The following is a 14387-nucleotide window of genomic DNA, read 5'->3' as shown; positions in this document are numbered from 1 at the left end:
GGGGGCTATTCTCAATCCATCTGAATCCATCATTAGGTCACTAAAACAAAGGGGTCTGGCTTTTCAAAGGTGCTGACCTGCTGCACCTCCCTTCAGTGCTGATTTGCACTGTTTTTAATAGATCTGCAGGACAAGGATCCTTTCACGTCCACTCACAATCAAACAGCATTAATGTTATGTGTAAAGCAGAACAGGCCCTGGGTGCGTACTCACCAACAAGCTTCAAACTTTCCATGGGAACTGCTTTGCAACCAGCAGTTCTTCACTGGAAAACCCACCACCACATTGAATTCACCAAGAGGGGAAGTCCTCCTCAAGGACAATATTATAGAAATTGTCTTTAGCTCTCACACTATAACAAAAGCTTGAGGAATACACTCGTAAGGAGACTTCCCCTGAAAAGCCAGAGTTCATCTGCTTTACATTCGTTAATTCACAAGATACTAGTTGTCCATGAAGCTCCTGAAATCATATCCTCTCTGAGACCCAGCACTGTCCCCATATATTCCAGCATGGAGAATGGTTATTGAGAGACACCCAGCCTGCCCTGCGTATAACTCCGCTCTGTCACCAGTGCTGTCTGAGCTGTAGCAAGCCATGGGTGAGGACTATCCACCTGCCAAGACCTTTACTGGGATATTTGTAGCATAGCAGCCATTTTCCTGTAACAGCCATAGTCACAGGACACAGCGTCTGCAGACAATTAGCCCATTGCTGGCTGTTGCCAAACGATCCTTTTCGAACACCTGTAACTACTGGAGCATCGTCCCAGCTCATTTTATCCATTGTGCGCCCAATGACTGCACACGGCTGCTAAGAGGATTTACAAAGGGGACACTAGGTTGCATGCCGCACCCCAAACCCCTCATCCCCAGCCGGAGCCCTCACCCCAACCCCCTGCCCCAGCCCAGAGCCCCCTCCTGCACCCTGAACCCCTCATTCCTGGCCCCACCTCAGAGCCCGCACCCGAGTTAGAGCCCGCACCCCCCCATGCACCGAACCCCGACCCTAGCCCAGGGAAAGTGAGTGAGGGCTGGGGAGAGCGAGCCACCGAGGGCGGGCGAATGTAGAGAGTGGGGGTGGGGAAGGGGGAGGGGCCTCAAGAAAGGGGCAGGGCCAGGCTGTTCGGTTTGGGCCATGAGAAAAGTGCCAACGCTGCTCGCTCCCCGACACGGGAACTGGTGTGGGATACACAGCTGCAGCCCCCCGCCCCCCCCACAGCACCTCACGCCGCCCCCCATCCCCCACTGCCCCGCAGCACCTCACTGCCCCCCGCCCCCGCTGCACCTCACGCCGCCCCCCGCCCCCCATCCCCCACTGCCCCCGCAGCACCTCACTGCCCCCCGCCCCCGCTGCACCTCACGCCGCCCCACTGCCCCCCATCCCCCACTGCCCCCGCAGCACCTCACTGCCCCCCGCCCCACCCCACTGCCCCCCGCAGCACCTCACTGCCCCCCGCCCCCCATCCCCCACTGCCCCCGCCCCACCTCACTGCCCCCCGCCCCCCATCCCCCACTGCCCCCGCAGCACCTCACTGCCCCCCACCCCACCCCACTGCCCCCGCAGCACCTCACTGCCCCCCGCCCCACCTCACTGCCCCCCGCCCCCCATCTCCCACTGCCCCCGCAGCACCTCACTGCCCCCCGCCCCACCCCACTGCCCCCCGCCCCCCATCCCCCACTGCCCCCGCAGCACCTCACTGCCCCCCGCCCCCGCTGCACCTCACGCCGCCCCCCGCCCCCCATCCCCCACTGCCCCCACAGCACCTCACTGCCCCCCGCCCCACCTCACTGCCCCCCATCCCCCATCCCCCACTGCCCCCGCAGCACCTCACGCCGCCCCCCGCCCCCCATCCCCCACTGCCCCCGCAGCACCTCACTGCCCCCCGCCCCCGCTGCACCTCACGCCGCCCCACTGCCCCCCATCCCCCACTGCCCCCGCAGCACCTCACTGCCCCCCGCCCCACCCCACTGCCCCCCGCAGCACCTCACTGCCCCCCACCCCACCCCACTGCCCCCCGCCCCCCACTGCCCCCGCAGCACCTCACTGCCCCCCACCCCACCCCACTGCCCCCCGCCCCCCACTGCCCCCGCAGCACCTCACTGCCCCCCGCCCCCGCTGCACCTCACGCCGCCCCCTGCCCCCACTGCCCCCGCCCCCGCTGCACCTCACTGCCCCCCGCCCCCGCTGCACCTCACGCCGCCCCCCATCCCCCACTGCCCCGCAGCACCTCACTGCCCCCCGCCCCCGCTGCACCTCACGCCGCCCCCCGCCCCCCATCCCCCACTGCCCCCGCAGCACCTCACTGCCCCCCGCCCCACCTCACTGCCCCCCGCCCCCCATCCCCCACTGCCCCCGCAGCACCTCACTGCCCCCCGCCCCACCCCACTGCCCCCGCAGCACCTCACTGCCCCCCGCCCCCGCTGCACCTCACGCCGCCCCACTGCCCCCCATCCCCCACTGCCCCCGCAGCACCTCACTGCCCCCCGCCCCACCTCACTGCCCCCCGCCCCCCATCCCCCACTGCCCCCGCAGCACCTCACTGCCCCCACCCCACCCCACTGCCCCCCGCCCCCCATCCCCCACTGCCCCCGCAGCACCTCACTGCCCCCCGCCCCCGCTGCACCTCACGCCGCCCCCCATCCCCCACTGCCCCCGCAGCACCTCACTGCCCCCCGCCCCCGCTGCACCTCACGCCGCCCCACTGCCCCCCATCCCCCACTGCCCCCGCAGCACCTCACTGCCCCCCGCCCCACCCCACTGCCCCCGCAGCACCTCACTGCCCCCCACCCCACCCCACTGCCCCCGCAGCACCTCACTGCCCCCCACCCCACCCCACTGCCCCCCGCCCCCCATCCCCCACTGCCCCCGCAGCACCTCACTGCCCCCCGCCCCCGCTGCACCTCACGCCGCCCCCTGCCCCCACTGCCCCCGCCCCCGCTGCACCTCACGCCGCCCCCTGCCCCCCATCCCCCACTGCCCCCGCAGCACCTCACTGCCCCCCGCCCCTGCTGCACCTCACTCCGCCCCCCATCCCCCACTGCCCCCGCAGCACCTCACTGCCCCACGCCCTCCGCCCCCACTCCACCTCACGCCGCCCCCCACCCCCACTGCCCCCGCTGCACCTCACGCTGCCCCCCATCCCCCGCCCCCACTGCACCTCACGCCGCCCCCCCGCCCCCCGCCCCCGCAGCACCTCACTGCCCCCCGCCCCCGCTGCACCTCACGCCGCCCCACTGCCCCCCATCCCCCACTGCCCCCGCAGCACCTCACTGCCCCACGCCCCACCTCACTGCCCCCCGCCCCCCATCCCCCACTGCCCCCGCAGCACCTCACTGCCCCCCGCCCCACCCCACTGCCCCCCGCCCCCCATCCCCCACTGCCCCCGCAGCACCTCACTGCCCCCCGCCCCCGCTGCACCTCACGCCGCCCCCCGCCCCCCATCCCCCACTGCCCCCACAGCACCTCACTGCCCCCCGCCCCACCTCACTGCCCCCCATCCCCCATCCCCCACTGCCCCCGCAGCACCTCACTGCCCCCCACCCCACCCCACTGCCCCCGCAGCACCTCACTGCCCCCCGCCCCCCATCCCCCACTGCCCCGCAGCACCTCACTGCCCCCCGCCCCACCCCACTGCCCCCGCAGCACCTCACTGCCCCCCGCCCCACCTCACTCCCCCCGCCCCCCATCCCCCACTGCCCCCGCAGCACCTCACTGCCCCCCGCCCCACCTCACTGCCCCCGCAGCACCTCACTGCCCCCCGCCCCACCCCACTGCCCCCGCAGCACCTCACTGCTCCCTGCCCCCCATCCCCCACTGACCCCGCAGCACCTCACTGCCCCCCGCCCCCGCTGCACCTCACGCCGCCCCCCGCCCCCCATCCCCCACTGCCCCCGCAGCACCTCACTGCCCCCCGCCCCCGCTGCACCTCACGCCGCCCCACTGCCCCCCATCCCCCACTGCCCCCGCAGCACCTCACTGCTCCCTGCCCCCCATCCCCCACTGCCCCGCAGCACCTCACTGCCCCCCGCCCCCGCTGCACCTCACGCCGCCCCCCGCCCCCCATCCCCCACTGCCCCCGCAGCACCTCACTGCCCCCCGCCCCCATCTCCCACTGCCCCCGCAGCACCTCACTGCCCCCCGCCCCACCCCACTGCCCCCCGCCCCCATCCCCCACTGCCCCCGCAGCACCTCACTGCCCCCCGCCCCACCCCACTGCCCCCGCAGCACCCCACTGCCCCCCGCCCCACCTCACTGCCCCCGCAGCACCTCACTGCCCCCCGCCCCCCATCCCCACTGCCTCCGCAGCACCTCACTGCCCCCCGCCCCCCATCCCCCACTGCCCCCGCTGCACCTCACGCCGCCCCCCATCCCCCACTGCCCCCGCAGCACCTCACTGCCCCCCACCCCACCTCACTGCCCCCGCAGCACCCCACTGCCCCCCGCCCCACCTCACTGCCCCCCACCCCCCATCCCCACTGCCCCCGCAGCACCTCACTGCCCCCCGCCCCCCATCCCCCACTGCCCCCGCAGCACCTCACTGCCCCACGCCCCCCGCCCCCACTCCACCTCACGCCACCCCCACCCCCACTGCCCCCGCTGCACCTCACGCCGCCCCCCCGCCCCCCACCCCCGCTGCACCTCACACCGCCCCCCGCCCCCACTGCCCCCGCCCCCGCTGCACCTCACTGCCCCCCGCCCCCGCTGCACCTCACGCCGCCCCCTGCCCCCCATCCCCCACTGCCCCCGCAGCACCTCACTGCCCCCCGCCCCCATCCCCCACTGCCCCCGCAGCACCTCACTGCCCCCCGCCCCCCATCCCCCACTGCCCCCGCAGCACCTCACTGCCCCACGCCCCCCGCCCCCACTCCACCTCACGCCACCCCCACCCCCACTGCCCCCGCTGCACCTCACGCTGCCCCCCATCCCCCGCCCCCACTGCACCTCACGCCGCCCCCCCGCCCCCACTGCCCCCGCCCCCGCTGCACCTCACACCGCCCCCCGCCCCCCATCCCCCACTGCCCCCGCAGCACCTCACTGCCCCCCGCCCCCGCTGCACCTCACGCCGCCCCCCATCCCCCACTGCCCCCGCAGCACCTCACTGCCCCCCGCCCCCGCTGCACCTCACGCCGCCCCTGCCCCCACTGCCCCCGCCCCCGCTGCACCTCACTGCCCCCCGCCCCCCATCCCCCACTGCCCCCGCAGCACCTCACTGCCCCCCGCCCCTGCTGCACCTCACTCCGCCCCCCATCCCCCACTGCCCCCGCAGCACCTCACTGCCCCCCGCCCCCCATCCCCCACTGCCCCCGCAGCACCTCACTGCTCCCTGCCCCCCATCCCCCACTGCCGCCGCAGCACCTCACTGCCCCCCGCCCCACCTCACTGCCCCCCGCCCCCCATCCCCCACTGCCCCCGCAGCACCTCACTGCTCCCTGCCCCCCATCCCCCACTGCCCCCGCAGCCCCTCACTGCCCCCCGCCCCACCTCACTGCCCCCGCAGCACCTCACTGCTCCCTGCCCCCCATCCCCCACTGCCCCCACAGCACCTCACTGCCCCCCGCCCCCACTGCACCTCACGCCGCCCCCCGCCCCCATCCCCCACTGCCCCCGCAGCACCTCACTGCCCCCCGCCCCACCCCACTGCCCCCGCAGCACCTCACTGCCCCCCGCCCCCCATCCCCCACTGCCCCCGCAGCACCTCACTGCCCCCCGCCCCCCATCCCCCACTGCCCCCGCAGCACCTCACTGCCCCCCGCCCCACCTCACTGCCCCCCGCCCCCCATCCCCCACTGCCCCCGCAGCACCTCACTGCCCCCCGCCCCCGCTGCACCTCACGCCGCCCCCCGCCCCCACTGCCCCCGCCCCCGCTGCACCTCACTGCCCCCCGCCCCCCATCCCCCACTGCCCCCGCTGCACCTCACTGCCCCCCGCCCCCGCTGCACCTCACGCCGCCCCCTGCCCCCCATCCCCCACTGCCCCCGCAGCACCTCACTGCCCCCCGCCCCCCATCCCCCACTGCCCCCGCAGCACCTCACTGCCCCCCGCCCCCGCTGCACCTCACGCCGCCCCCCGCCCCCACTGCCCCCGCCCCCGCTGCACCTCACTGCCCCCCGCCCCCGCTGCACCTCACGCCGCCCCCTGCCCCCCATCCCCCACTGCCCCCGCAGCACCTCACTGCCCCCCGCCCCCCGCCCCCACTCCACCTCACGCCACCCCCCACCCCCGCTGCACCTCACGCTGCCCCCCATCCCCCGCCCCCACTGCACCTCACGCCGCCCCCCCCGCCCCCCGCCCCCACTGCACCTCACGCCGTGCCCCGTTCCCTGCCCCCACTGCCCCCACTGCACCTCACGCTGCCCCCCATCCCCCGCCCCCGCTGCACCTCACGCTGCCCCCCGCCCCCGCTGCACCTCACGCCATCCTCCACCCCCTGCCTCCTGCCGCTGCTGCGCCTCCCGCCGTCCTCAGTCCCACAGTGCCCAGGACACCGCTCCCGCGCTGCATAGACTCCAGTCTACTTGTATTTTGGAGGGAATTTTGCCCACCTGACAAGGTTAAGCACCTACAAAGGGGTGTCCTTATGCATGGGCGTGAGACATGTACTCAGAGCGCATTGACCATGCTGGGTTATATTTGATGATTAAGAAAATGGCTGCCCAGAGATTTCATATTTTAATAAGTTCCCTAAGGAGCCCAGCCCGGGAGAAGTGGGACATCCAAGTACCAGGGTCTCTGGGACGGCCTTGTGTTTCCAATGGTGATAGCTGACGTTTTTATTAGCTCTCTTTTTCATTACCACCTTTGTCACGCTGCGATTGGATTTCGGTCCTGTCAGTGTCTGTTCCAGTCACAGGCTCTGTCTCAGGAGGCAGCACTAGACTGTTAACGCCTCATCACGCTTGGCCTCGCTGGAACGCAAGGTGCTGTGCATTGGCCATGCAGACACAGAGTGCGGCTGCTTGCCACACTAGCCATTACCGTTCCCATTCGGATAGTCTCATGGTGAGGAATGAAAGCATTAGATGATCCAGAATGAATTCATGCCTGTGACGCTCATATTGCAATGACCGTGGAGAAGCGGAGACTGCTGAACCACCCACGTTGTAAACCTTGGAGTCCTCTAATTCTATCTACACAACAACAGCTTAATGCCATTATAACAGATGCATATTTGTCTCCATTGTAAGGAAGGTTTTATGGTCAGATCCAGTGCAATTCCAGCTTTACTAGCTGAATCAAGTGCATTCACTTCACACTTACAATATATTAGTTATATTATGCAAATATAATCACTGAGCATGAATATTTACAGAAAGCATGTTTGTAATTCTGATACCTTGGAGGAAACAAATGAAATGAAGGGAAACTCTTGGCCTTAGAGGATGAATGATAACTAGTTACAGGAAACGTGAAAAACACATCTTGAAAACATTTTCACCAGCTGCTCTTTAGAAACAATTGAAATGTGGGTTTCTCAAAACATGCAAAGACTCTGCCTATATCACAGTGCTGCTCAGGAATCAGACTGACTGCTTGTCTACACTTACAATACTGCAGGGGTGCACTTCAATGAAGATGCTACTGACACCGACAGGAGAGCTTCTCCCACCAGTGTATGGACTCCACCTCCCCGAGAGACGGTAGCTATGTCGATGGGAGAAGTTATACTGACATAAGTTGCAACTGTAGACCAAGCCTGAGAGATGTCCAGAACACAAGAGGCTTAGCAGGACATCTTGCCATCCCTAGAAAGCAGGATTTTTCTCTGGGTGTAGTTTCTAGTGCTCTGCTAAACCTAGTTTCATATCAAAATTAAAATACCCTTTAGCATCAGCTTCTGGAGAGAGCATTGTTTTTTTAAGTTTACGCAGAAATCTTAGTTGTCTTTGTAGATTGTAAGATGTCCTGGGCATGGGCTGTGTACTTAGCTGTGCTTGTACAGTGCCTGACCCTTAGTGGGGTCCCAATCCACATTGGGACTTTGGCAATACTGCAATATAAATATTTATTAACATTAGCAAATCCCCCACCACCATAGAGCTGTGGCTTTAGGAGAAAATATTAACATTTTGTGCTGGCTTGAGCCACTTGAGGCTCATTTTTGTATGCTGCCAGCTAGATGCAGTTCACTGGGATCTGCAATCAACTGGTGCACCATTCCCCCTTAATCCAGAATCTTATAAAAGCACATTCATTAAACCCTGGCTGGCGCTGTGTAGCATGCAGGTGTGGTGGAGAATCTACCCTCAGTGCATGTCCATAACTCCCACCAGCACCTCGGGGAGGGGTGAATACTGAGGGGCAGAACCCCTAAGCTTGAGACACTTATTAAAGGGAAGCAATATGCTGTTCTGAGAGTCAGACACAGAGTTATGGGCTCGCTATGCACAAAAGTTCTCATTTTCCAGTTCCCACTGTGACAAAGTTCTGTCCTTCTCTCTGTGGGTCCCACGTTTCCTGGCAGATTTTGCTAGCCTCAGAGGCTCACTGTGACCCTCCACGTAGCCCTTCTATCTCTAGAGGCAAGGGTCACAGCTTACTGAGCCATTTTCATCATAAGCCAGCAAGGGAGGTGAGGAGAATGTATCCTCCCTTGCACAGTCTCTGTTGTCTCCCAGTCTCAATGATTAATCAGGGGGGGAAGGGGGAACCCCAGACCCTCCTTCTACTCTAGACTCCAGCCCAGGGACCCTAATAGTATCAACTATGGTAGCTGACCTTTTAGAAACAGGACACGTACAATTCCCTGGGCTACTTTCCCACAGCAGCCCTCAGTTCCTCAATATCTACTTCACTGTTATCTCAGGGCCTCCTTCCTTGTCTCTGATATGGTGAGTACTGCTCAGTCTCTCCAACAGCATAGCTTCCTCCTATAGCTCCTGACTTGCACGCTCACCTGGCTAACTGGGAGGCTTTTAACTAGTTTCAGCCAGCCCCTGATTGGCTTCAGGTGTCCCAATCAATCCAGCTATCTTCCCTGCCTTCTGGAAAGATCTTAATTGGCCCCAGGTGTCTTAACTGACCTGGAGCAGCTGCCATTTCCTTATCCTGGTAACAGGGATTTGTTTAGTCTGTGGCTAATATGTCTGTCTCCTGTTACTTTACTATAGCCATCTGGCCTTGCCCCGTCACACCACATATCCTTAGCCGCATCAAAGGTGTTCACTTGGCGGGCTGGGTTGTCCTAGTGCCATCAGTGAAGAGCTCTGGGTTCTCTGCTCAGGGTGGGGGGAGGGCAGGAAGGATGATCAGATATGTCCCCGCAATGTGGCCACACCAGCACAGGGGGTGGGCAATGAGCTTCAGGCAAGAGACAAGCCCTCGGTGGGCAGGGGAGACAAATGATGGAGGCAGGAGACAGCTACAGGAAAAGGAGCTGCTGGAGGCTCCAGCGGGCATGGCCAGCAAAGGTGCCTCTTGGTACAGGAATTTTCCACATCCCCTATTAGAGCAGCCACTTGTACTGTCATTACAGAAGAACAAGAGCCCATGTGTTACACCTTGGTCCAGCCCATTACTGGGATGTTACCAGCATGGCAATCCTGCATCACAAACCATGGGCCAGTCCCCCAAGTCATGGGATGGTCAAACGTACTCTGCCTGGGGATCCTTGTGCTTGCACTTCTGGGTTTTGAGACTTTAGATTCACATTTTGAAGCTTTTCTCTGCACCTCAGTTCATTAGCAGCAGGAGCTAGGAACTTAAGTATGTAAAAAAATTAAAGCTGAGATTCTCTCATAATCACATGACTCCAGGTGCTGGGGCCTTAAGAAAAAAACACCAAATATCCTGAGACTCATGATAAAACTGGAAAAGTTACCAGCATGGTGTTACTTATGCCACCATTTTCATTACCTCAGTATGTGTGTTAGAGTGTTCAGTGCAGTCTGCTCTCACATGCCATCAGGGCTTGTCCCAATCACCTTCCTGATGCAGTGTCCTGTTGAACAAACTTGATGCCCAGTGACTTCGCACCCGTTCGTCAATGTGCACCCCATGCAGCTAGTGCCCCACCGCAGTGCCCCATCTCTAGCTGAGAGATGGCAATGGGGCGCCAGCTGGGTCTTTCCGCCCACACAGAACCCTGGAGTGGTCCCTTCGTTCTTTTGCCTACAGTGTCATGCTGCCTTATGGTAAGATGATGGGAAGTGTGGGCATTTCTTCCAGCTCACCGCTCACTGCACGTCGGCAGGGCATGTTACCACTGACGGCGGGAATCCCAGCTGTGTATAAAGGTTACTTAACTGAAAGGAACAAATACCACAGCCATTTCTTCAGTACTGACATGGGATGTGAGCTAATGAGGTATGTAGAAGTTACGAGTGGCTGGCACAACAGATGACAAAGAAGGGGTATGACTCCCTGGCTTGGCCACTGGCCTGGGATGAGAGTGGGTTGGGAATTCTTCCATGAGATGTTTTTGCATCCATGATCAGTTTCAATATTTTCAAAACAATCCGGATTTTGATTTGAATTTTCATTAAGAATTTCAGCTAACTATATTTACAAATGTTAAAGGTCTAAGTGGAAAGGAAATGTTTCAATTGACCTCAACTGAAATTTGGGGGTGGAGGGCAGGGATTGTTGGTCCATGAAAATGTTTGAGATTTTAACTTTTTGTCTTGATTCAGAATGGATTTTTTTTTTTTAAATCTCAAAAACGTTCCTGTGATGGGAAACCCCTTTTCCACCCCACTGCATCTGGGACTTGGGGACCTGGGCTTAATCCTTGTCCCAGCACACAGATTCTGTGTGACCTTGGGCAAGTCATTTAGCCTTTCTGTGTCTCAGCTCCCTATCTGTAAAACAGGGATGAGAGTCCTGGCCTACCCCCAGGGGTGTTGTGAAGCATTTAGAGACTACATAGGTACTCAAGATAGACATATTGTAGAATACACACTTAGGTATTTTAATACAGAACACTGATGGGGGGTGAGGGGGTGAAGCGGGGAATTAATGTTACACCATGCCAGGCTGGAGTCTTTGATCGTACCTTAACACATCCTTCAACTTCCCTGTAGCTTCACTACCACAAGACCAATGTAAACTAAACAGGGCATATTTTTGCCAGGTAAGAGACTAAATGACCTACAATCTTGGCTCATGGAACATAACCACTCTTTGGATAAATAAAGCCAATGGATTGGTCTCTCAAAGCCAGAGCGAGCAATGATGGCATCCATTTAATGTCATTCTCATGTATGAAAAAAAATCAATAAATAAAATGAGGAATTCAGGCCAGACTGTCTAAACAGAAGGCATGGTATGAAAGATCTGCAGTTACTGTTAAACCTTGTGATAAGGATTTTGATACTAACGTGAAATCTTGTGATTAAATAGATTATGCACAATTTGGGGGAAAAGCCTTTGAACATGCTAGGAGTGGTAATTGGGATCACATGTTATGTTAAAAAACCTTCAGATAATCCTGCTTCTCAGCTCTTACCTGTAAAGAGACTTAAAGCTTATCACAGTAGAGAAACCATAATGAATGTGGACTACTGTGTGGAAGGAGAAACTGAGGCACACTCTTTCTTGGCTTTTATGGCTGGATGCCAAGATACCTACACACTGGAAATCTTTAATAAAGCTAATGTTAAAAAAATATATTATATATAATACATAGGTTGGGAAAAGAGTGTCTGTACATCTGGGTATATTGCTCAGATTATCCACAAATGTAAAGTTAGCTTTTAAAAGTCATACATAGAGTACATAATCAGCAATAACCCACATTTAGATGAATAAATTTAACAATACAGTTTAGATATTAGAATCCGAATACTCGGGTACATCACTCATGACAAGTTGTACAGAGATTTGGTTGTGGAAAGCAAAATCTATCAAGGAGTGGAGATTGTCCTTCAGTAATTGAGAATGAAATAGGTTGTCCAGGTAGAAAATACAGTCCATGTGGAAAGTATTTCAGCTATATTCCTGACTGCACTTCTACACTGAGTTAACACCAGTTAGGAAAGCATAAGTGTTAACAGTGATGCAAAAGTGCAAGGAGAGGCTTTCTAGCAACAATTGGAAATTATGTTGTTAAAACTTGAAAGTACCATAACACACATTGCTGTCAAGTTAGTCAGTGACTAACCCTATTGCAGTGAATTTTGGGGGGTATGTGGCACTCTGTACCTCAAAGCAGCACCCCGAAGCATCACTGTCATATAATTATGATATATTTCATACAGAGCAAGCAATAAGATATCATATGAAAGGTCATGAGCTGCTGAAACCTGTCTTTCTGTTAAAATATGTATACTGTTGGTGTATATCAAGTTAAAGGATTTTGCTGTATGGTTGTTACTGAAATATGCTGTAAATTTGCTAGTACATATAAAGTACCCCACCCAGGAGGGTGTTCAGCAACTGTTAGTCAGCGGGGGCATTGTAATCAAGGGATTTATAATTCTCAGTATAAGGCAGGAGTCCTCCCCTCTTGCGCTCTCCTGCTCATGCTTCCTCCCGGTATCCCACTTCCCCACTTACCTCAGGGCTTTGGTCTCCTTCCCCCGGTGAACCTAGTTTAAAGCCCTCCTCACTAGGTTAGCCCGCCTGCTTGTGAAGATGCTCTTCCCTCTCTTCATTAGGTGGAGCCCTTCTCTGCCTAGCACTCCTCCTTCTTGGATAACCGTGCCTGGAAGGGTTTGCTCACTAGCAAAGCACTGAGAGAGACAGCCCAGGCTGGAGAGTTAAGGGGGCATGGCGGTACTCCAGTTCCAGGTTGTACCCCAGGGATCCTGTCACAATAAGAAATGTCACCCATCCAAATGACTTTGTGGGAAGAGATACAAACCCCATTTCTAAGGTTTTGCTTTCAAGTTTCACATAGTTCACTGTTTAGTAGCTTAGATAAATGCACCCTAGTCAGTGAATTCATCACGGATGCTCTCCCTTATTTTGTGCATTGACAAAGGCTGCCCTGTAATTTGTTATTTACAGTATGCTGCACACGTCTGTTACCATGGTAGCACAATCAAAGCCAAACTATCATAGAATCACAGAATCATAGAATATCAGGGTTGGGAGGGACCTCAGGAGGACATCTCGTCCAACCCCCTGCTCAAAGCAGGAACTAGCTAAACCCCTTCAATTTTTAAAACTTTGATCATGTTTTACGGGACTGATTAACTGTATATGACAGTTATGTTGATTTTTTTTTGGTACAGATTTCTCCAAAGAAAGCCCAAAGGAAAAAAAAAGAAATTGATGAATGCTGGGTTGTCAGAGAGCTGTAATTATTTTCTGTGAGACTGGATGGAGTGCAGCATTAACTTGCTTCTCACGCAGCTAGAAATAAGGACACTAGTGGACAAATTGGCTCTTTTATAATAACACTCCCCACCCCCCCAAACAACGCTCTTTTGTTAAGCCAAACAAGAGTCAGGGTATACAGAGTATTTAAGAATGTGAGCATGGCTCCAGCCCTGTGTGCTTGGGGTGGAAGGGGAGCGGAAGCTCAAATTCTTATAGGTATATTTCCAATTTTCCAAAAGTAAATTGACCCCATTGAGACTTTCTCCAGAGAAGTGTGTCAGAAGTCTCACGAATCTGGAAGTTGGTTGACTCCCGAGTTTAAAAGCAGGAGATAGCTTCTCCATGATCTCTGCTCTGCCCCGATGGTAGCGACAAGAAAGCCAAGGGATTGCATGAAGCTTTGTAGCAAGGGTGACATTATGTCCCATTTTGGCTGGGATGGTCCCTTTTTTAAGCCCTGTCCCAGACATCCCGACTTTTTTGGCAAAACTGGGCATGTGTTGATCAGTGGGCAAGAGCAAACAGGACAAATGCCCAGCTTTATCACAAAGTGAGGTGCGACCCCTAGTGGGGCACGGAGGAATGTGTGGGCGGAGCGGGAAAGCAGCAATGCCAGCCATGAGCGGAAGGGAGAGCGGCTTGGGCAGGGCAGGACCGGGCCAGCCCCACGCGGGGGGCGGGCAGAGGACGGGGGGCCTCGGGCAGGCCTTGTGCGGTGTCCCGTTTTGGGAAAATATGGTTACCCTGTTTGTGGTTGAACCAACCCCCCATGACTAGTTGGACTCCGGCTCTTCGGAAAGCAAAGGGCATCCCTACGTTTTTCAGCCATTACGAGTGATACACTGATGCATTCGGCTTGATCCTCTGTCGTGCTGAGTGCCCTCAACTGCCTTTCGCTCTCGTGGGGCTGGTGGCACTTGGCATGTCCCAGGCGCTGTTCAGCCCTTCACACAACTGGGCCTCCAGTTTTGTGTGTGCGGCTGGGCCCCCCTTCAGAGTGTCCCTGTCCCTCTCCTTCCCAGGGACTCCAGTTCCTGTACCTCCACCCCCAACACACACACGCGCAGAGGGCAGCGGGGTACCTGGGTGAGCAGGCACAGTAATGACGCTAATTGCAGCAGGCT

At 58.8% G+C, this 14387-nt stretch overlaps 1 long non-coding RNA gene across 2 annotated transcripts in view; it reads right to left on the bottom strand.

Annotated features, from left to right (window-relative positions):
* The window catches only part of LOC125638352 (uncharacterized), a 41202-nt gene extending 28298 nt beyond the window's left edge, over positions 1-12904 (bottom strand). For both annotated transcript variants that reach the window (XR_012669133.1, XR_012669134.1), the window contains exon 1: positions 12496-12904. This is a non-coding gene — a long non-coding RNA (uncharacterized LOC125638352). The remainder of the gene's footprint in view (positions 1-12495) is intronic.
* Positions 12905-14387: the final 1483 nt, after the last annotated feature.

This window comes from Caretta caretta, chromosome 6 (genome assembly GCF_965140235.1).
Source record: "Caretta caretta isolate rCarCar2 chromosome 6, rCarCar1.hap1, whole genome shotgun sequence".
NCBI lineage: Eukaryota > Metazoa > Chordata > Testudines > Cheloniidae > Caretta > Caretta caretta.
This window is presented reverse-complemented; position numbering and strand designations above follow the sequence as displayed.